At 44.4% G+C, this 22,266-nt stretch overlaps 1 long non-coding RNA gene and 1 pseudogene across 2 annotated transcripts in view; one reads left to right on the top strand and one right to left on the bottom strand.

Annotated features, from left to right (window-relative positions):
• Positions 1 to 10,858, top strand: part of LOC133363725 (uncharacterized) — a 46,847-nt gene extending 35,989 nt beyond the window's left edge. For both annotated transcript variants that reach the window (XR_009757742.1, XR_009757741.1), the window contains exon 5: positions 6,438 to 10,858. This is a non-coding gene — a long non-coding RNA (uncharacterized LOC133363725). The remainder of the gene's footprint in view (positions 1 to 6,437) is intronic.
• Positions 10,859 to 11,023: 165 nt separating this feature from the next.
• LOC133364625 (5S ribosomal RNA) lies at positions 11,024 to 11,132 on the bottom strand (annotated as a pseudogene).
• Positions 11,133 to 22,266: the final 11,134 nt, after the last annotated feature.

Below are 22,266 nucleotides of genomic sequence, written 5' to 3'. Positions count from 1 at the left end.
AAAGGACTCTGGATATGAAAACTCTGGCAGGGGAGCCTTGAACAAGAAAGCTAAGCTTTTGAAGCCCAGCCACTTCAGGAATGCCGAAGAGTTGACATCAGAGTGGTTCTGCCATTAGATCTGCTGCCAAGAGAGGGACAAGCTGCTGGCCGGCCCTCAGAGAGGAGCCCCAGCTGTTCAGTGGTGGTATGCTCACATCACTGGGTTTTTACATAACATTGTGTTAAGGGCCACATTCACACCATACATTTATTCCACTTTTATTCCATTTTAAACAGTCCTGGCTTCCCCCAAAGAATCCTGTAAAGTGTAGGTTGTGAAGGGTGCTGAGAGGAGACTCCTGTTTCCCTCACAGAGCTACAATTCCCAGAGTTCCCTGGGAAGAGGGATTGATAGTTAAACCACTTTGAAAGAAATCTGTACAATGTTTAGCCTTTGCTGAATGGTGCATTTCATCTGTTCTTATAATTCAGGGCTGGGGAACTTGTGGTGCTCCAGATGTTGCTGAAGTCCAACTCCCATCAGCCCTAGGAAGAATGGTTAATGGCCAAGGATTACAGGAGTTGTAGTTCAACATCTGGAGGGCCAAAGGTTCCCCACACCAGTTCTAGACTAATCTGCAACTATTCTGCAGACCACCTGAATGGAGCGTGTGGACCTCTAGTGGTATGCAGTTTGAAAACATTTGGGACAGACTATGACTCAGCAGACTTCAGGCTTGTGAGATGTACTTTGTTTTTTACAAGAATCCCAAGGTCCACTAATCACAGCCAGGTGAAAAGTGGTGTGTGTGTGTGTGTGTGTGAGAGAGAGAGAGAGAATTATCTATTGTACCCTATGAGCCATGCATAATATACAAATACATATCTGTGTCTGAGTTACCATAGATCAAGAATTCTCTCCCAGTGATCAGTAGTGCTGCACAAAAATCTGTTCAAAGGCAGGTAAAATATGTGCTTTTTACAGGTTTGGAACAATTAAGCAAAAGATAAGCCACGGCAAATAAACCAGAGATCTGAGTTCTGCCCACCCTGGTGTAAACAGTCCTGAACCAGATGGAGCAATAGTCTGACTTGGTGTAATGTAACTGATACACAGGGGCCTTTCTCACTAAAGCCAGCAGTGGCAACCTCATCCCCCCCATGTCTTCAGTGAACGTGTGTGGAAGGGGTATTGTGTGAACACCCCTCTCATTGCCTGCTAATATTTGCACACACTGAGCAGCTTTTAAAGGCACCATTACTGTGGCCATTTGAAGAGTTGGCAGCTCTACTGACAAGTTGCAACCTGGAGATTTGCACTGTAGTTTTGAAGTGATGGATTAAACAAGGGATGGGGCACATGTGGTCCTCCAGATGTTGAACCACAACTCCCATCATCCCTGACTTTTGGCTGGGGCTGTTGGGAGTCCAAGAATGTCTAGAGGGCTACAGGTTCCTCATTCCTGGATTAAGCAGAAGACACTACAGCCCCTGCTTCTCCTACCTATTCCCTCTTTGCTCCTTTGTTTTGCCATCCCATCCCATCTAGTGAGTAAAACTCCAGGCATGCCATGCAACAGGTGCAGCAGCAAGACAGATAAAAGGGCCGTAGATGCATCTCTCACTTAATCAGCAGTTATGCAGCCTGACCCTACGGGTGTTTTCTCAAAAGCAAGTCCTACTTTTGGCTACATTGTGCTGGACTGGAGTGTTAAAGGGGGTACAGCAAATCTTTGGGTTGCAACCTGGCAACCACACTTTGTAGCAGGTCTCTGTCAGGCCTCTTAAGACTCGTTATGGCAGCCAATCAGAGGTCTTTCCTCTACCCATGCACATGCCTTAGGAAGGGAGGTAAGGGCAACATAGGAACAAAAGCAGCTTCCTGTACTGAGCCAGACTGTTGATCTATCCACCTCAGTGGTGTAGTGGAAGGGGAATGTTTTTCAGAGTCGGAGCAATTACATCATTTTGCAGAGCACACGGGTTACTGATGGAAACTTCTTTCTCTGATGAAGCGTGGTGAAGCAGTTAGAGTGTTGGACTATGATCTGGGAGACCAGGGTTTAAATTCAGTCATGAAGGTCAGTGGATGTCCTTGGGCCAGTCACGGCCTCTTAACCTAACCGACCTCAAAGGGTTGGTGTGAGGATAAAAAGGAGAGGGGGAGAACTATGTATGCCACCTTGAGCTCCTTGGAAGAAAGGTATGATATGAATGAATGAATGAGGTGATAAGGCTTTCAATTTATGACAGAGGACAGATACTTTCATTTTCTGGACAGGATTCCTACTTTACACTAGCATTTTACAAGGTAACACTTCTTTGCAAGATGGTTTGCACTTCCAATGAAAAGCTAAAGGTTGCACTTCAGCTGGCTGACGGTCTTGTTGTTAAAGCTCAGTGTTGTTTACAAGCTGAAGCTATGCTGTCAGAAGGAAGTAACACTGATGTAATGGAGCTTGTTCCTAGGTAACTATGCATAGGATTGCAGCCATATAATCCTAGTCAACTATACATAGGGTTACCTAATAAATTGGGTATTTTCCTATGCACTGCTGCTATTTGTGGTGTGTGTATGTACAGCTATCTGCATTTTTGGACTGTCCTTGGGAGCATGCCTGTGGGGGGTGGGTGGGCTGTCACGATGAATTTCTGCACTTTAAATTTTAGCACCGCACTAAATTTTAGCACTACACTACACTGGTCTGTGAGGTTACAGACAGAAGTCTTTCCCAGCCCTACCTGAAATGCTGAGGATTGAACCTGAACTTTTTGCATCAAGAGCTTGTGCTATACCACTAAGCTACGGCAGATGGGTCAAACAGAGTTTGGCAATGAAGCTAGTAATAGATAGATTAGGACCAGGGAGATCTAGGTTCAAATTCCTACCCAGCTGTGAAACCTACCAGCTGATCTTGGGTGGGTCACCATCTCTTACTCTAACCTACCTCACAGAATTATTGTGAGGACAAAGCAGAAAGGAGAGCTCCTTCAGAAAAGAACAGGATTTTTTAAAAAAATGTAATAAACTCTAAACTTTCTGTCTGTGTGACACTTTAGTCTTGCAATAGCACCTATCAAGTGTGAGAGTTGCATCCAAGTTCTGTACAAACTTCTGGCTGACTCTTTCTTCCTTTCCATAAGTCTCTGTAAAGACAGGAGAGAAAAAAGAGCCTTGTTGTTTTATTGACAAGAGATGTTTTGTATGAATTTGCATGCTTACTTTTGATGGGTTTGATGGACAGAATCGTCTACAGTGAACTTGTCTTTGTCCCAGGGGGTGTGCTTGGAGGCCACAATGTCCTTATTGCTCCTGGCAGTACCAGATCCTTTCACAGCTTGGCATTAATCTAGTACCTCATGCAGTGCCAATCTTCGCATGTTTGCTTGGATGCAATGCCCATTATTTCCCCAGGCAAGTGTGTGTATGTGTGTATATATGTATATATTTTTGGTTCCTATTTTCTTCTATATGACCAGTACCATGGGCAAACTTTGATATTAACATTTGGAGAGGCTACATTGCAATCTGGCTAAATAAATACATGGTAATCTAAGGCTAGAGACAGATGCTCATTCTGCCCACCTCCCTGCAAGAGCTGAAGACAGTTTGAGAGACAAATTACTGCATGTGATGTGCTATACAAATGTATTGGAAAGCCAGGGTATAATGTTTATAATAAACACATACACTTTTTGTATACACAATCCATTTTTGCTTCTGGTAAGCAGGTTTGGTAGGCTTTTCATACAGTTTTTAAAACCTGCAAAGCCTGTTTGACCAGATGACAACAGTGGAGCAATAGAAAGGTATGGCAACAACATGGAAAATGATTTTTCTGTCATACTACTTTCCATGTTTAAAAACTATATCTGGATATTTGCACACTACAGACATATGTAAAAAGAATTGCTGCACCCTGGAAGTGTACTCACTATTTTCTTGCCACACTTATTTAATTATATAATCCTCTCCAGGCCTGAGACTGGGGAAAACTGGTTCTGTGAGTTTGCAGTAATGAATGGAAGCTGGTTCTGCACAGCTCAGGCTGTCCTTTGCTTTGTGACATCACAAATTGCCTTTCCCAGAGCATTGTTGCAGCATCTTCAAACTTGCTTTGCCCCCCTACCGCCTAAGATTATGAATGGCTCTTTATTCCTTAAATATGCAACTGTTGTTTTTTAAAGGCAGACTGACACATGGGGAAGAGATGCAAGATGAGCTGCTGAACCAGGGATGTGCCATGCAATCCTATGCATGTGTATTCTGAAGTAAGAAGCCCCATTGAGTTCAATGGGACTTATTCCCAGGTGAATGTGTATAGGAAGGATAGGGAAACTGCAGCCCTCCAGATGTTGCTGGATTACAACTCCCATCGTTTCTGACTATTAGCCATGCAAGCTGGGGTGATGGAAGCTGGAGTCCAACAACATCTGGAGGTTCAGAGGTTCCCCATCTCTGCTGAATATAGGATTGCAGCCTGAGTCAGTGGTGTGTATGTGTAGTAGATACAGGACAAAGATGGGAGGGAAATACAGCTGTGTGTCTTGCTTTTTTATGTTTAGTACACACATATCCAACCTTTCTTCCATCATGGAGGACAAGGCAGCATACACAGAGTTCTTCAGCAGCCTTCCATCTAGAGACTTACCAGACCTGCTTAGCTTCTATAAGGCTGCTACATCATGTGGCCCTAGATTTTCCCTGGAAGCTGTATTTCCAAGCCAAAGACATTTCCCTTTAAAAAAACAACTTATGTAATGGGGAAGCTCTCATTTCTATAAAAGGAACTTTGTTTTAGTTCCTCCTGCTCGTACGAGGCTATTTTAGCATTGCTGTCTGCTCTGGAGAAGCACACATTCACAGTCACCTTTTTCCTCTGGGAATGACAGCGAAGGAACCAGAAGTGAGTGGGTGGATGAACATGGTAAATGACCTGTGCCTTCAATCCAACTGCACTGTAACAAACCAAACAGTGTTGTAGTTAATTCAATAACATTCAAGTACTTTGTTTCTCCTCTCTAACTATCAGTAGCTTGGAATTTTCCAACTGACTCTTTTGTATGTACTGTTTTTTTGGCCCTGTAAGGAAAGCTATTTCCCCCTTAAAACAGGCCTGCAGGAGGACTAAATAATCTGTCTGCTGCCTACATACCCCACCAGCTGTATACCATGGCCTTTCAAGTGCTTTCCAGTAGCCCCCCTGATTCTGCAGTCTAAGGCCAGCAGCAAAACTAGGAGGGTATGAGCCACATGTGGCTGGCGGCAACTAGCATTCAGCTTGGTGGTTCACAAGATGCACAGGCCAGGTAGATCAACCCCAGTTTCTGACGGAGATAAACAGGAATTGAAGGTGCAGTGCTTGCTTGTATGGGAACAAAACCTATTGAACATAGTGGAATTTACTTCAGAATAAACTTAAGAAGGATTACATTATGATTGTGGTATGCTGTGGACAGCTAGAAGTTTTCTGGAGCTATTTAAAGAGTGGCAGGGGTGAGGTGAATGATATTTTCTCCCAAACTAACGAAATGCCCATCTCTATTATTCTGCATAGGGGAAGGATCTTATAATCTGGAACTAATCTCATCTTTCTGCATTTAATTACATTTTCTCAAACTCATCCCTTGTTTTCTCGCAGTATAAGACTTTAGATTGTAAGCCCATTCGGGCAAGGACCGGTCATTTTTGTTTATGCTGGAAAGCATAATGTGCATGTTACGAGAACCTTAGCAGCTGAAAGTAAACCCTCCTCCTGTATTTAATTAACTATATTTTCCTTGCATGCTCTCTCTCCAGTGTCAAACTATAGACTGTAATCCCATTGGGACAAGGGCTATCAATTTTGCTTATGCTGGAAAACACTTTATGATGATGATGATGATGATGATTATGCATTTATTGTTTAATTAGAATTACACAAGAGGGAACTCTAAAAAAAGATGAATATTCTTAAAAATAAAAAACTCACAGTTAAACCACCACAAAAACCAATGGCATTCATTTTGAAATATAAAGGAAATCTTGCAAGCAAATCCTTCTGAATGTCTTTTATTTACTGTTATGTGTTCTATATTGATGTTTTACTAGTTTTAGGCTGTGTTTTTTGTTTTTAATGTTTTAATTATATATTGTTTATATTTAGACTGTACACTGCTCAGAGGTTTTTGAAATATTAATATAAATGGTTTTAAATAAAATATATCTGCTGTAAGAAGTGGGCGACATTTCTTCCCCAATATATTGTGTTGTTTATATACACAGTTGAAAGCCAAATGTATCAATTGCCTCGGTTATCTGTAAATCCTTTAGTCTCAGAAAGTTAAAACTAATTTCCTTGTTGTTCAGTCTACTGTAGATGTTAGAACAAAACAAAACATCCTCTGAAAGACAAGGCTTTCTTTGTAGACCATATGTCTGTTTCATACAGTATATTTCTGTTTCTGTTTCCACAGGTACATTACTATGCACAGCTGAATCACTTGAAGGCTTGTAAATACCGTCAACCATATGATCTGAGCTTTAGTTGGATATATGAACTGATGCTGCAGGTTGTTGAGTCACTGTGAGGACTTGCACCTGAACCCAGCCCTGCTGATCTGGAATGTGGAACAGCTGAAACAAATTTTCCTGCTTTGGCTCCATTGGCTTCAGAGCAGCAGCATTATTATTTTTAACCTTTAGCATTTTACAGCACAATCCTAACCATGCCTACTCTGTTGAATTCAATAGGGCTTAGTCCCAGGTAAATGGATTTAGGACTGTAGTTTTAGAGAGAGAAATGCAATACCGCACACATTGTGGGGGGTGATGATCCTTTCCCAGGAATGAGCTTTCCAAGACATGGAGATAAGAATGATCATGTGTTAACAGAGGGGCAGCAAACTTTTTTTTCTGACTGAGGTCCACATACTCTCAGGGGTAATGTTTTTTTGGGGGGCTGCATGCTGGCAATGAGTGGGGGCATAGCCACCCCACACTCTTTCTCTTTCAAGTTCACCACCAAAGGGAGTTGGAATCCAGCAATCTCTGGAGGACCACCGATTCCTCTCCTCCGGAGCAGATGGGCCTTTTAGTCAGATTCAGCTGGGTGGTTATGTTCTGTCTTGTTATGCCTTGGAGCAGATTCTGTCTTTAGTCTACCAAGATTTAGATCTGCTCTACATACACACAGCAGACTGAAGCGGGAATGAATGACTAGAGGTCCAAGGTAGTTGATTGGAACTACTGAGAGCTATCAAGTGGCCCACGCTTTCCGCCTTGAGATACGGGAGGGGACAAAGGTTTGGTGAGAAAAGGGAACAACATGACAATGCTTCCTCCCTTTGAGATTTATTTTGCATCTTCCACGATGGCTAATATCTGAAGTACAGGACCATAAATTACTCTTGTTTTCATTCTAAAGATTAAATGATATCCATCAGACCATTTCCCTCATACTAAAAGTATTTTAGAACTAATATTGTGGCACACGCTTCCAGAGGCCATGGTTGGTTTCTATAAAGTGATTTGTTTCTGTACAGTCTAACTTTTTAACACACTAACAAAGCCTTTCCCAAACGTTGGGCCCCCAGGTGTCCAGGTATCGCTGGATTACAACCATCAGCCCCAGCCAGCATGGCCAATGATCAGGAATGATGGGAACTGTAGTCCAGCAACATCGGGGGACTCAAAAGCCGGGAAAGGCTGCTCCAATCACTACATCACACTTCTTGTACGAAGCCCTTATAATCATAAGCAGGGTATGTTCTTTTGGAGTTTGGGAATTTGTTATCATTGTAGTTTAGAAAAATGCCTAACCTTTGAGTTTCACACAATAACATGGCATACCGCATGATGCTGCTGAGTTCATTAAATGCAGCTGGGACAACTGAGCAGGATTTTCAATGGAGCCACAAAAAAAACCATTTGCTTTGTAAGTAAAATTTAAGCCTTTTCTCTCTTTCTTTGCTTCTTAGAGCCTGGCTTTTCAGTAACAGCTGTGAGTTTGGAAAATGTAGCTTCACACCATTCAGAGCAGAGTCCTTTCCGCAGATGTTTGCTAGACTGTGTCTATGTGGTGCAAGCCATTTATATTGCCTTGCCTTGACAGGGATGGGGAACCCATGTCTTTCTAGGTGTTAAAACCCCATCAGCCCCAGCCAGCATGGCCAATGGTGCAGGAACATCTGGAGGACCATAGGTTTCCTATTTCTGGTCTACAGCATGCATGGGTGAACTCACCGTTAGGACACTCCCGCACAAACACATCATACTAGTGGTGTTCAAAAAACATCGCACACACTCAATGAATTATTTGTTAAGGCACTTTGAGGGTAAAGTTGCTTGCCTCTGTAGTAGTCTTGACACCACATCCTCCCCAGTAAGGTGTCCAGTGCAGCGTTTGCTACTCCCCCTGCTCAAAGCAGGAATCCAAGCGAATGCATACCCTTTTGGATTCCTTGTGACATCTCTAGTTATAATCCAGAACCAGAGAGTAGAACTGTGACCATGTTCTCTTTCCTCCTTTGCAAGTTTACTTGGGAATTCATTTTGGAAAAACTAGAAAGCTGAACTCCACAAAATACAGTAAAAGCTCTAAAAACAGATTCCTTTTAAAGCAGACTTTATCTGCCATCTGAGAAGATTATGCTTTTACATGCATTTGAGGCTGAAACATTTCCACTTAGTTAGTTGAAAACATATTGTCTGATTGATAGGTACATACTGATAAATTGTTGTTTGTTATTTATGGTGATTATATGAGGTTTTTTTATTTCACTGTATTACGTCTGCAATGATGTAGGTCTTCTATTTAAAGATAATATTTATTTATCATGCCAGGAGCGACTGGTGTCTAGGAAGGCTTCTATCGGTAAAGTAAACATGAGGTGCAGGCGAACAAAGTGTAAGTGAAATGCTGTGTTTACGTTCAGTATTGAATTTCTAATTTCATTTCCCCATTTTGTAATAGAGGGGGAAAAACAAAACAAGAGTCAAGGAGAGTGGATGGAAATCCAGAACGTTATGTACTATATATGATGCCTGTTGATAGTCTTTGCATATTCCGGTTTTTTTGGCAGCAATTTATTCCTGATATGCTGGTGTTGACAGCAAGAGAGTTCAGAATATTCCTCAAACAAGATTTAAATGTAAGAATTATTAGGGAGGAGAAGCAAGAAAGAAAAAGTACCTACTGATCAGAGAAATTCTTCTGTTGACACCCTGCTAGCTCTACCTGTTTGGGTTTTCATTAACTGAAGGTAATACTAGTTCGGGGTAGAGAATCTTTTTCAGCACGAGTGCTGCAATCCCCTCTGGGCAGCCTTCTGTAAGGAGGCGGGGACACTTGCCTATGGTGGGTGGGGCCAGAAGCAAAAGTAGGTGGAGCAATGAATTTTAACTTCACCTTTGCACAGCATTTATTTTACTTAGAACATTTGCGGTAGGATAATTTCTACGCACCCTCACCCTCTCCTCTCTGTCTTCCATCCAGGCAAACAGAAAGCATCCTAAGAGGTCAGGGATGCATTTCAGTCAGGCAAAACCACTGTAAAGAGCATGGCCTGAGGAGGGCATGTAGTGTGGTGAGAGTCCCGAGGGCCAGGTAGAGAGGCTTGCAGGGCCACATTTGGACCCCAGGCATGAGGTTCCCCACCTCTGTACTAGATAAAGAATACTCATGCCAAGATGTGACACAGATACTGGCCTGCTAATAGTTGTTGACAGGGGAGTGTAGCTGTGTGCAAGGGCTGCACTCCCTCAACTGATGCACAGGCGCCAGCTATGACCCCTGCCCGATGCACATTTGGCCAATGTGTGAAGTGCACCTACATGCGTGCCAACCTATGTGTGTAAAGTGCTCCACATGCTGGGGGAATCCTGATTAGTCAGGATCCTACCTCTTGTGAAGGTGTGCGAAGCATATAGGCTGGCCCACGCATAGGGCCACGTCGCATGTTGGCAGTGGACATGGTCACTGTGTTCACTGGTGTGTGCGTGTGTTCATATAAGTGAAGGGTGTTCATATGAATGCCCTTTAGGAAGCTGGCAAGTCCCAGGTCAGGGGACTCTGTAGGGGTGTGGAGAGCCCTGGAATAGGCATGAGAAAGAACTTGTTTAGACTCTCTGCTCCTCTCCAAACAGATGCCCTGCCAGTGCACAGGTCAGGCAGCTTGATGCATCCCAACACAGAGCTAAAAGAATTGCTGGCAATCCTCTCCCCAATCTGTTGGTGGCAAATCCATCAATATTTTAATAGGTCCACCTTTGTACACAGTTGGGAAGTTAGGGGTTTAAACGCTAGAACATGTGTATAAATTTGTACGCTTGATCTTTCGTTACTCCTAGACCCCAGTGTTCTTTCCTGCCTGTCTTCCTGAACAGGCAGCATGTTTCAGTCAGAGCTGGCCTTTGTTTCAACTCTGCCTAACACCCTGAAGTACAGCTTCCTGTTGTGTCAATTTCACAGGCAAATTCTTTAAGCAGAAGCTGAAGCTTGCCTTTTGAGTAAGTAGTTCCCAGCAGTAGTGGCCTGTGTGGTAGGGCAGAGCCAGGGAGTCATCCTCCCAAGATCGGTGTTGCTGCAGTTTAGCTGGATGGGGTGGGGTAGGGCAGTGAGGTCTGGGTATGCAGGTGCACCATAGGAACAAATCCAGTGCTCCCATTGGTGCACCCATGCAGCACTGACCTTGCCACTGTCCTGTCCTGGAGCAGTGATGCCCCGCCACATGGGATGTTTCTGCTTTCCAGTATCCAAATTCAAGACTCCAGGCTCATCTTCAGCTGGAGGTACCTAGCTATGCTTTCTGAAATCCATGCTGTCAATTTCCCAAAAGTGTAGAGAGAAAGAAACCTCTCATTTTGGATTCATTTCTTGCTTCTTAAAATGGATCTTCTGTAGCACATAATAGGCACTCTATCTGCCTGTTATTGTACTTTGTTGTTATATGCCTTCAAGTTGATTACGACTTATGGTGACCCTATGAATCTTTTTTGGACATATTCATAGGGCTTTAATGGTAAGAGGTATTCGGAGGTGGTTTGCCATTGCCTTCCTCGAAGTCTACGGCACCCGGTATTCCCAAGCAGTCTCCTATGCAAGTACTATCCAGGCCTGACCCTGCTTAGCTTCCGAGATCGGGTGTATTCAGGGTAGTATGGCCATAGGTTATTGTGCTAGTCAGGGCAAATTTAGAAGTCTGAGGAATCAGAAACAGCATCTTTGTTTATTTAATTGATTTCATCACTACGTTCTCTGTGTTCTGATGAAACAAATATGCTTTTGGGGGGGTTAGAATTATCTATTGTGTTCCAGATTATAACACACCCTGTATTACTGTCTTGGGCTTCTCAGCTAAGAGACTGTTGTGTTTTGTGCAGAGCTTGGAAAAGTTACTTTTTTGAACTACAACTCCCATCAGCCCCAGCCAGCATGGCCACTGGATTGGGCTGATGGGAGTTGTAGTTCAAAAAAGTAACTTTTCCAAGCTCTGGTTTTGTGTGTTGACCATCTTAGGTAGGGATGGGGAAACTGTGGTCCTCCACATATTGCTGGATTCCAACTCCATCATCCTTGGCCATTGACCATGCTGGCTGACAGTGATGCTGAGCTGGAATCAAACATAATCCGAAGAGCCACAGATTTCCCCATCCCTGCTCTAGAAGAGTTGGAAGGTCAGAGATTGGGAAATGGTGATCCCATTGTGATCCTCCCTCCTATAATACGTTAGAACAGTGTTCCCAAACTTTTTTCCTCACAGACCATTTGAATATTGCTGAGGGTCTTCATGGACCACTTAATGATTTGTCTGCCTATAGTAGCAGTTGTAATGCAATGAGTTAGATGCTGTTTGATGTTCAACTGTATTTTCACAGACCACCTGAATGAAGCTCATGGGCCACAAGTGGTCTGCAGTCCACAGTTTGGAAACCCCTGCATGAGTGTCGGGAGGATGAGCTGGGCTCCTGGGGGGTTGTCAGAAGAGGATTCAAATGGCTGGCAGAGGGAGGAGGGAGGAACTTACCCTCTGTGGAGCGAAGCCGAAACAGAGGACATGCCAGAGATAGGGTCGCCTAGCAACGGGGAGCCTGAGAGCCTTGAAGTTTTAGAATCCCCCCCAGACATTCCCAGGCCCTCCCTTCTCCGCAGCTCAGAGCAAGAGGGAGGGCTGATCACAGCAGAAAGGCGGAGAGATGGTTTACCCTCAGCTCCTCCTTTATCACCCATAGGGAAATCGGACACTTCAGAAGAGGAGGAGGTGATGCCTCCCCCCTCACCACGCACACGCAGACGGTTGAAAAGACAGGAGAGAAGGGGGGGAAGGCGGGCAGTACCTGAGGGGGAGTTAAGGAGGAGTGAAAGGTTGCACGCCCGTTTAGCCCCTTCTTAAAGAACAGGTGGGAAGCAGCCCCTTGCTCTGTCAACGTTCTCCCAATGTCGCAGGACCTGTATCCCTGTATTGCTTCATGAGAAAGCGCAGTCTTTGTTGGACATTACTCTAATAAAACACGAATTAACTACAACCTCTGGTCTGGTTCCTGAGTCGCATCCTGGGCCTGACAGCTTGACAGAGCCACCTAAATCACCCTCAACGCTCTCTTCACTTGACTGGGACAAGATGTCAAAGGCAGCAGCGGGGGGGACGAACCCCACTTCTGAGACGGAAGAAGTGAAACTCTTGAGGACTAAGGTAGCTGAATTGCAGATGGATGTCCAAGCCCTGCTAGCAGCAGTCAAGGCGCTGAAGACGGATAATCAAACCTTGAAGGCCACAATAGACCAGATGCAAACAGCCCCTCCAGCTGCCGCAGTAAAGGTTCCCATTGGATTGCCCCCAAAATACGCGGGACAAAGTGATCAGTTGGCAACTTTCGTGGCTCAATGTGAGTTATATCTGGATGTCAGGCACATGGAGTTTCCAGACGATGGGGCTAAAGTGGCCTTCGTGATTAGCCTCCTGGAGGGAGACGCTGCAAAATGGGTGACTCCGTATCTCGTGAGAAAAGATACTGTCTTAAGAAGGTACAGAGGATTTATACAGGAGATGACCGAGATGTTCCAAGACCCGCAAAGAGCTGAAACAGTAGCGCAGCAACTAGGCGCTCTGAAGCAAGCTAAAGGGACTGTTTCCGAGTACACTAACGCTTTTAAAATTCTGTCCCAGGAAACTAGTTACAATGACGCCGCCCTGATGTTTATGTACTGGAGTGGATTAAATGCTGAAATCCTGGATGAGTTGGCCAGGACCTCCCCCCCCCCCGCTGACCTACCAGGGCTCATCCGGCTATGCCTACAGATAGATCACCGGATGGAAGGAAGGCGCCTGGAAAGGAAGCAGGAGGCCCCGAGATACTCAGCCTCGGCATCTCGCAGCAAGACCCTTCCCTCTGCAGGAATGGCAGGTAATGCAGCTGAGGGACAGGGAGGGGCTAGGCCAAGACTGTCGGCAGAAGAAAAGGAAAGACGCCGCCGAGAACGTTGATGCTTTTATTGTTCAAAGCCGGGCCACGTGGCCAGAGACTGTGGACTAAAAGGGGGGAAAGCTGAGCCGTTGGGAAACTAGAACACCCAGTCCCCGTGCAGGCCGGTGGACTGGGGGCAGCGTTGTATAAAGGCCCCCCAACGATCCAACCTCCCTCAAAGGGGGTGTTGGTCTTGCCTATTCGGATTACAACTTCCAGAGGAGTGGTGTTTAATTTCACTGCCTTAATTGACAGTGGAGCCTCCACAAATTTTATTGATGCAAAGTTAGTCGAGCGTCATGGAATTTCCCGGTGGAAACTGGACGCTCCCCTAGCTGTGGAGACTATCGATGGGAGACCCCTGAAGTCAGGAGGGGTGACACAAGCCACGGAGGAAGTGAAACTTCAAATCCCCGGGCACGAAGAGTTCATTTCGCTATACGTGTCAGATCTCTCGAACTTTGAGGTGATTGTGGGAATGCCCTGGCTAGCAAAGCATGAACCCACAATAAGTTGGAAGGAGGCGGTGGTGTGGTTCACCTCACAGTATTGCCAGGAGAACTGTCAACCTGAAGGAATCAAGAACACCTTAGCGGGGGCAGTGCAAGAGATCGAGCAAGTGACCCTGCCGCCAAAGTATGAAGAATTCAAAGATGTGTTTGATGAAAAGGAGGCAGAGACTTTACCCCCCCACCGCCCTTACGACTGTGCGATTGATCTAGTGCCAGGAGCCAGCATTCCATCAGGGAGAATCTACTCTCTCACAGAGATTGAGAGGGAGGCCCTGAAGGAATTCCTGGATAAAAACCTGAGACGAGGATTCATATGCCCCTCACAATCCCCTGCTGGAGCGCCACTATTGTTTGTGAAAAAGAAGGGGGGGAACTCAGACCCTGTAACGACTATCGCGCATTGAACCAGATCACCATCCCCAACAGCTACCCGCTGCCCCTGATCTCAGAGTTGCTGGACCGACTGCGCTCTGCAAAAATCTTCACGAAGTTGGATTTGAGAGGAGCGTACAATCTGATCAGAATGAAGGAGGGAGATGAATGGAAAACAGGATTCTTGACCGCTTACGGACAGTATGAATACCTGGTCATGCCGTTCGGGCTTTGTGGAAGTACAGGAATTTTTCAAAAATTCATGAACGACGTGTTTAGAGACTTGTTGGACACATATGTAATCTGTTACTTAGATGATATCCTGGTGTTCTCAAAGAACCAGGAAGACCACGACCAGCATGTGAAGACGGTGTTGCAGAGACTGAGAGAAAATCACCTGTATGCTAAATTAGAGAAATGTGGATTTGACCTCAAGTCTCTAGACTTCCTTGGATATCGAATCTCAGTGGAAGGTGTGGAGATGGACCCAGGGAAAGTAAGCTGTATATTGGACTGGGGCCAACCTGTCACCAAAAAGGATGTACAACGGTTTTTGGGGTTTGCCAATTATTACAGAAAGTTCATTCCAGGGTTTTCCAAATTGACAGCTCCTCTGACTGACTGTTTAAGGGGAAAGAAGTTTCAATGGACAGAGAATGCCACCCAGGCCTTTGAGGAGCTGAAGAGAAGGTTCGCTTCCGAGCCCATTCTGCACTTTGCTGACCCGACCCGCCCTTTCATCGTGGAAGCAGATGCTTCAGATTTTGCTATCGGGGGGGGGGTCCTTCTGCAATTAGACCAAGAAGGAAAGGAGCTGCACCCCTGTGCGTACTTCTCTCGGAAGTTAAAGCCTGCAGAGAAGAATTACACAGTTTGGGAGAAGGAGCTGCTGGCCATCAAGGACTCTTTTGAAAACTGGAGACAATACCTAGAGGGGGCCCCTCATCAGATCGAAGTGCACTCCGACCACAAGAACCTGGAAAGCCTCCAAACTGCCAGAAAGCTGAACCAGAGACAAATAAGATGGTCCCAGTTCTTCACCAGGTTTAACTTCAAGATCACTTACCAAACCCAAGCCAAAAACCAGAGAGCTGATGCCTTATCCAGACAGCCACAGTACAAAGAAAGTGAATCCGAGGAACAGCCTCAGTACGTGATCCCGCCAGAGAAATTAATGTTGGGATCATGCCAGTCTTCGTGGGAAGAGGAACTCAAAAAAGCACAACAAGAAGATGCAGACGTACTAAAATATGGGCAGGAGACGGGACAAAGTCAAGACTCAGAAGTAACCTTTCACTGGAGGAATGGACTATTATGGTTCAAAACAGCCAGATATGTGCCAGAAGGAGAATTAAGGCTCAGAATCCTACGCCAGTGCCATGATTCCATCACAGCGGGACACTTTGGGATTTACAAGACCATTCAGAACGTGGCCAAGGACTTCTGGTGGCCTAAAATGCGTAGGGATATTGAAAGCTATGTAAAGTCCTGTTCTGTCTGTCTGCGGACAAAAACACAAACAGGAAAACCAGCAGGACTGTTACAACCGCTACCTGTCCCACATGAACCCTGGAAGGATCTCTCCATGGATTTTATAACTGATCTACCCAAATCCCAAGGAATGACAGCCGTTTTAGTCGCGGTAGATCTACTCACCAAAATGGCGCATTTCCTCCCTTGTGCAGGGGCCTTAGAGGCTAAGGAAACGGCCAAGTTATTCATCAAAGAAGTCTACCGACTGCATGGGTTGCCAAACAGTGTAGTCTCAGACCGAGGAACTCAGTTCACAGCCAAATTTTGGAGAGCAATGTGGAAACAGTTGCAGACGGAATTAAAACTCTCCTCCGCCCATCACCCCCAGACAGATGGGCAAACGGAACGCTTGAACGCCGTTTTGGAAAGATATTTAAGAAGTTATGTGTCCTATCAACAGACTGACTGGGTATCATATTTGCATTTTGCAGAGTTTGCCTACAACAATTCTCTACACTCCAGCACTCAACAAACCCCATTCTTCGCGAATTATGTATTCCATCCTAAAGTCTTTCCAAGGAGCTCAGAAGGAATGCTGGTACCGGCAGCTGAGGACTTCCTAAAAGAATTGCAAGCGGCGCAACAAACACTGAAACAGCAGTTAAACGAAGCCAAAACAGAGTACAAGCGAGTTGCTGACCTGCACAGGAAGGAGGGCCCCCCCTTCAACCAGGAGACCAGGTATGGCTGTCCACCCGTTTCCTCCAGATGCCGGGCAAATGTAGAAAATTACAAGACAAAAGGGTGGGTCCTTTTGAAATAGAAACTCAAATTAATCCCGTGGCGTACCAGCTGAAGCTACCTGACACGTTTAAAATACATCCTGTGTTTCATCGATCCCTCTTGACGAAAGCTGACCCTCCCAGTGAGCTGCGGCCGGAGGAGCCTCCTGGGTCCCCACTCCTGATAAATGAGCAGCTTGAGTTTGAAGTTGAGGAAATCTTGGATTCCAGGATCAGACGCCACAAGCTGCAGTATTTGATTCACTGGAAGGGCTATGGAGTGGCTGACAGATCATGGGAAAATGCAGATGATGTGCATGCTCCAGAGTTAGTAAAACTTTTCCATCAACGTTTTCCTCACCGCCCCAAGCCAGACAGGGGGAGGGGGGCACAGCTTGAGAAGGGGGATGGTGTCGGGAGGATGAGCTGGGCTCCTGGGGGGTTGTCAGAAGAGGATTCAAATGGCTGGCAGAGAGAGGAGGGAGGAACTTACCCTCTGTGGAGCGAAGCCGAAACAGAGGACATGCCAGAGATAGGGTCGCCTAGCAACGGGGAGCCTGAGAGCCTTGAAGTTTTAGAATCCCCCCAGACATTCCCAGGCCTTCCCTTCTCCGCAGCTCAGAGCAAGAGGGACGGCTGATCACAGCAGAAAGTCGGAGAGATGGTTTACCCTCAGCCTCTCCTTTATCACCCATAGGGAAATCGGACACTTCAGAAGAGGAGGAGGTGATGCCTCCCCCCTCACCATGCACACGCAGACGGTTGAAAAGACAGGAGAGAAGGGGGGGAAGGCGGGCAGTACCTGAGGGGGAGTTAAGGAGGAGCGAAAGGTTGCGTGCCCGTTTAGCCCCTTCTTAAAGAACAGGCGGGAAGCAGCCCCTTGCTCTGTCAACTTTCTCCCAATGTCGCAGGACCTGTATCCCTGTATTGCTTCATGAGAAAGCGCAGTCTTTGTTGGACATTACTCTAATAAAACACGAATTAACTACAACCTCTGGTCTGGTTCCTGAGTCGCATCCTGGGCCTGACAATGAGAATTCTTCAGTACAGTTCATTTGATTGGTAGTGCCAACTAGGGATGGGTGAATCTGTTAATTTCAGGGTCTCAGTTCCTAATTTTTCCAATCTTTAATTCAGTTCTCCACATTTCTGCAGCAACTTGTGGATGTTTTTTAAAAAATCCTTGAGAAAATTCTACAGCATTTTAGCATAGATTTCCTGTAAAAACATATTTTTGTATAGTTTTGATATATACATTTTTGTATATATACAAATTTAAATACAAATATACATTTTTGCAAGCAATTTTCCCTAATCTAAATCATTTTTGTACCTTATTTTTCAGTAATATATGCATGTATATGCACATTTACCCCAATATATGCATTTTTGTACACATTACTTGGCTGGAGAACTGCATTGCAAAATGTGGAGAAGCCTGAATTTTGAATGATGGCTGTGAGAAAGTTTGCATATTGTTTTGGAAAGTGCAAATTATGTAAGTTTGCAAACCGAATTGAATTTCTCCCCATCCTTAGACTCTTACCACATGGTGGTTTTGCGCTAGCATCAACAACTAATTTGTTGGGATGTTGCTGGACAGGTTTAGTCTCAGTAGTGAAGCTGAGGCACTTAAGACACCACATCTTTTTGGCTTACCTCATGACCCCTTAAGGCACCAATTAAGGAGAGAGAGAAAGACTGAGGGACCCCAGGGTATGTTTCAGAGGTCTTAAGCTGACTTCTTTTCCCCAGAGAGCTCTTTTTGGTTGAACAAAAACCACACACATTTTCCTAAGAATTAAATTTGTGCACAATAAAAAAGAGTAAGGCAAATCAGGATTGACTGCTATTGATCTAATGATAAACATTCCACCAAGACTAGCTGTTAATTACCTTTGTATTTTGTTCAGGAGCAGTCAGTTCTTCAGGAGAGCTGGCAACATTCCAATGGAGAATTAAGCTTTCTTGAAATCTATGAGTTTAAACTTGCTTCACTCTGGCTGAACGTCCTTAAAATGTCATGATTTTACAAGCAGCGAGGGCAGGCTGAAAGCATCCTTGGCTCATTCAGTACAACTGTATCCCATTCCAAGGATGGCTACCATAGGGTTGTCCAAATAATGCAAAACTTATAACTCCCATCATCCTGGCCCTGACCACTGATTTATTCTGGCTCAGGCTGATAGAAGTTGTAGGTCAGGAACATCTAGAGGGCCACAAGTTATCCACCTCTGCCCAACGGTTAAGAACTGAAAAATCAGTTCTGCATGTGCTCCAACTCTCCCTGATTTTTTGAGGAGAAGAGTGCCTTTATTTTTATTTTTTTGTGAAGCCCTCCTCTGTCTATATTAGGGTTGCCAGGTTCAAGGCCTAAGACTCATCCTGTATCTTTAGGAGAAGAGAAAGTCAGCCAAGGGCAGGTGTTCTTGCAACCCCCCTCAAAACTAATGCCATAACAGACGGTGCTATTTTAATGAATTTAATGTATTATCTACTTGTTTTTATTTCAACCCCCCCGTGTCCTGTGTGATGGGTGGCATATAAATAATTTAAATAAATAATAAATAAGTTGCACTGTGTTCTATAAGGATTACCCTTGTGGAAGCATGCATAGATTTGCAAACCAAGCTGGTGAAACTTGCTGGAAAAATAAGGGATGCAAGAGTATTCTTATTTTCTTCACTGAAATATCTCAGAAGCTATTTAGGGTTATATTCTGTTAAATTCTACTCAGAGCAGACCCACTGAAATTAATGAACCTAAGTTAGACTTCAATGCAATACATGCTTACCTGGAGGTAGGTCCCATTGAACCCAATGAAGTTTACTACTAAGTAGAAACTTATTGGGTTGCAGCCTTTGTCATACTTATTAACGTCTATAGGTCTACTCTGTTTTGGACTAGCATTGAATGCCACCTATAGTTCTGCCATTTTTCAACATGATTCAGTTTGAATTGGGGGGCAGGGGAGAGAGTGGGTTTGCAGGGTGCTTATTACTTAGTTCCGATGCAATTATTAATTCCTCCTCCAACTTTTTAGAAAGTGCTTGTAATTTTTTTTTATAAGATGGAAGGGCAATATAATGCCTAAATGCACCTCTTAAAATGCACTGAGAAAGCCTAAGGGAAGAACTGAACAAGCATTCAGCTTGCCATTTATTTATTGAAAAGATTCCTAAACCTAATGATATATTAAATGGATTACAGCAGTAGTTCCTCAACCCTTTCCCCAAAGGTCCACTTGCAAAGTCCTGAGGGTTTTGACAAGACCATTTAATGATTTTTCTGCCTGTTGCAGCAATTGTACTGCACTGTTCTAGATAATGTGCAGCTTTTAATTGTGTTTTTGCAGGTGTGCTGTGGACCACCTGAATGAAGTTCCTGGACCACCAGTGGTCTGTGGACCACAGTTTGGGAACCTCTGTGTTACAACATTTAAACATTGGTGCCAATAGAAGCTTCCCTTCCAAAGCAAATTGCAGAGGGTGGGGGTATTGGACCCATGGCAGGGGAGGAAATAGTTAAACCCTTCCCTACATACTATGGTCCTAACCTCGATTGTACTTTCCCGTTCGGTGACAATACTTTATAATTACATGAAACACCCAACAGCGTATTTAATGTAAGTGTAACACGCAGTTTGGTGCTCAGTTATAGTTTGCATGTGAAGGAATGCCTTTTCTTTAAGTAACCCCAGAGATCGAGTAATGCCAGTGCAATGGAGGGGTGAACTGTTGGACTTGCCTCCTCCCACCCACTTCCTGCACCACCTAAGCCTGTTAGAGCACTACTCAAACTCATGATGAAATGTCAGGTAAAATGCATGTTCTGCAAACAATAAAGGCAACAAAAGTCTACCTGGCATTTCTGTCATCATTTAAGTCAAGAGTCATTTTAGACAGCGTCTTAGAGATGAAGAAGGCAATGTCAGAGACTAACAAAAAATGCCAGGGCATCTTCCCTGAGCAAGAATTTCCTCATCCTCAGTGCAAAAATAGCTGGGGAAGGGAGGTGACTTGCACTGTAAAACATCCGTCAACTAGCTTGCAAAGAGGCTGACATGGGTTGCAAAGTGCTGATTAGGCTGCCAAGGGGCTGAGCACAGCACTTTTGCAAAAAGTGTTGCAACGAGTATGCCAACTTCATTTGAAATGGACTAGAGTAATAAAAAAGTATGGAGATGGTATTTCAAAGTCAGGGAAAGGCACATCTGCCTTGAAAGGATCTCCTGTTTAAACTGTAAGAGATAGTAGGACTAATCAACGTATGATGTAAGCGAAATATCTTGGTAATAGGAAACAGCTGTGCTATTTCAGGCACTTTTGGGCCTAGATTGATTACCAACTCTCCATTACAAAAATGCCTTCCAAACTTCAAAAGATGCATGACTACAGTTAATTTCACAGCTTCTTTCTTTCTCTCCCTCATACACACCCACCCACAATGACCCTTTCCCCCATATCTTGCCTCTCACCAATAAAAGGGCCTTTACCTGTCTGCTCCTTCTTACCTAATTTTTGTTCTTGTTACCTGTGGTGGCTGAAGAGAACTCATAGCAAAATGACATGTCAACGTTACTTACCAATAAAATAAAATCAAATAAAAACTCCATCAAAGCCCCTATCTACTCTGCAAACTTTAATGTAACCATTTAAACTGTCGTGGATTTCCCCAAAGAATCCTGGGAATTTGGTGATGTCAATGAGAATTCTTTATTAGCCTCCCTTAACAGATACTACCATTCCCAGGATTCTTTGGGAAGAGGAAATGGCTGATAAACATCTTCAAGTCTATAGTATAGATACGTCTTAAGAAGATGATACTCCTGCAAGATCAGTGGTGAAGGATGTGTGGCCCTCCAGATGTTGTTGTTCTACATCTTCCCTCATCCTGATTAGTCATGCTGGCTGCTGGGACTCCAACAATGAATGGAGGACCACAGGTTTTTCACCCCTGCAGGAGTGGTTTTCTAATCTTACTTCATGTGCAATCTTAATTGAAGGTAAGGAAAACATTTTTCTTTTATCTTTCCGCACTTTCAATAAAAAACAGAGGGATTTAAAATGTACTGGTATACTTAAAAACGAGTTGGTATGCAATGTCTGTTTTCAAATACAGAACGGAGAGGTCCACCTCTGCTTGATAGGTTGGTTTGTATACACCCACTGCACAGTATTAAGCAATTGGAACAGAACGACTAAAAAAATTAAATTTGGGGGAGCAAAGCATTTAATCCATGCTATATAGGACTTTAAAATAATGTGACGGAAAGCTCGGGAAAGGGAAGGGGGTGATGGGAAATATTTTGAGAGAGCACCTGCTATCCCTTAGGATCATTCCTGGACTGGGAAAATGAGGAAGCCCCATTTGGGCCCTGAAGAGAACCTGGGGAGGATCTGCTCTCATAATAGTTAGTAGCAGATGAGCTGCTTCTCTTCTGCTATAATTCATGGGGACTAAACTCTGGAGAATTCTTTCAGCATTTGCAGCTTGGTCAACACTGGAATGCAGTGCCACTTAGTGGTTTTGTGAAAATATTGTTCCCAATTTTGCCTGGAGACATGATAGTGTTTTTTCTTCTTCTTTAGTGTTGAAGATGGTACGGTAGAGTTGTGATATATTATTGTGTATGTGTACACACACACACACACACACACACCACTACCACTTTGGCCATTATTGTATCAAGTCAAACAGGT

Source organism: Rhineura floridana, chromosome 9 (genome assembly GCF_030035675.1).
Source record: "Rhineura floridana isolate rRhiFlo1 chromosome 9, rRhiFlo1.hap2, whole genome shotgun sequence".
Taxonomy (NCBI): Eukaryota; Metazoa; Chordata; class Lepidosauria; order Squamata; family Rhineuridae; genus Rhineura; species Rhineura floridana.
The sequence above is the reverse complement of the archived record's forward strand: the minus strand, read 5'-3'. Positions and strand labels throughout refer to the sequence as shown.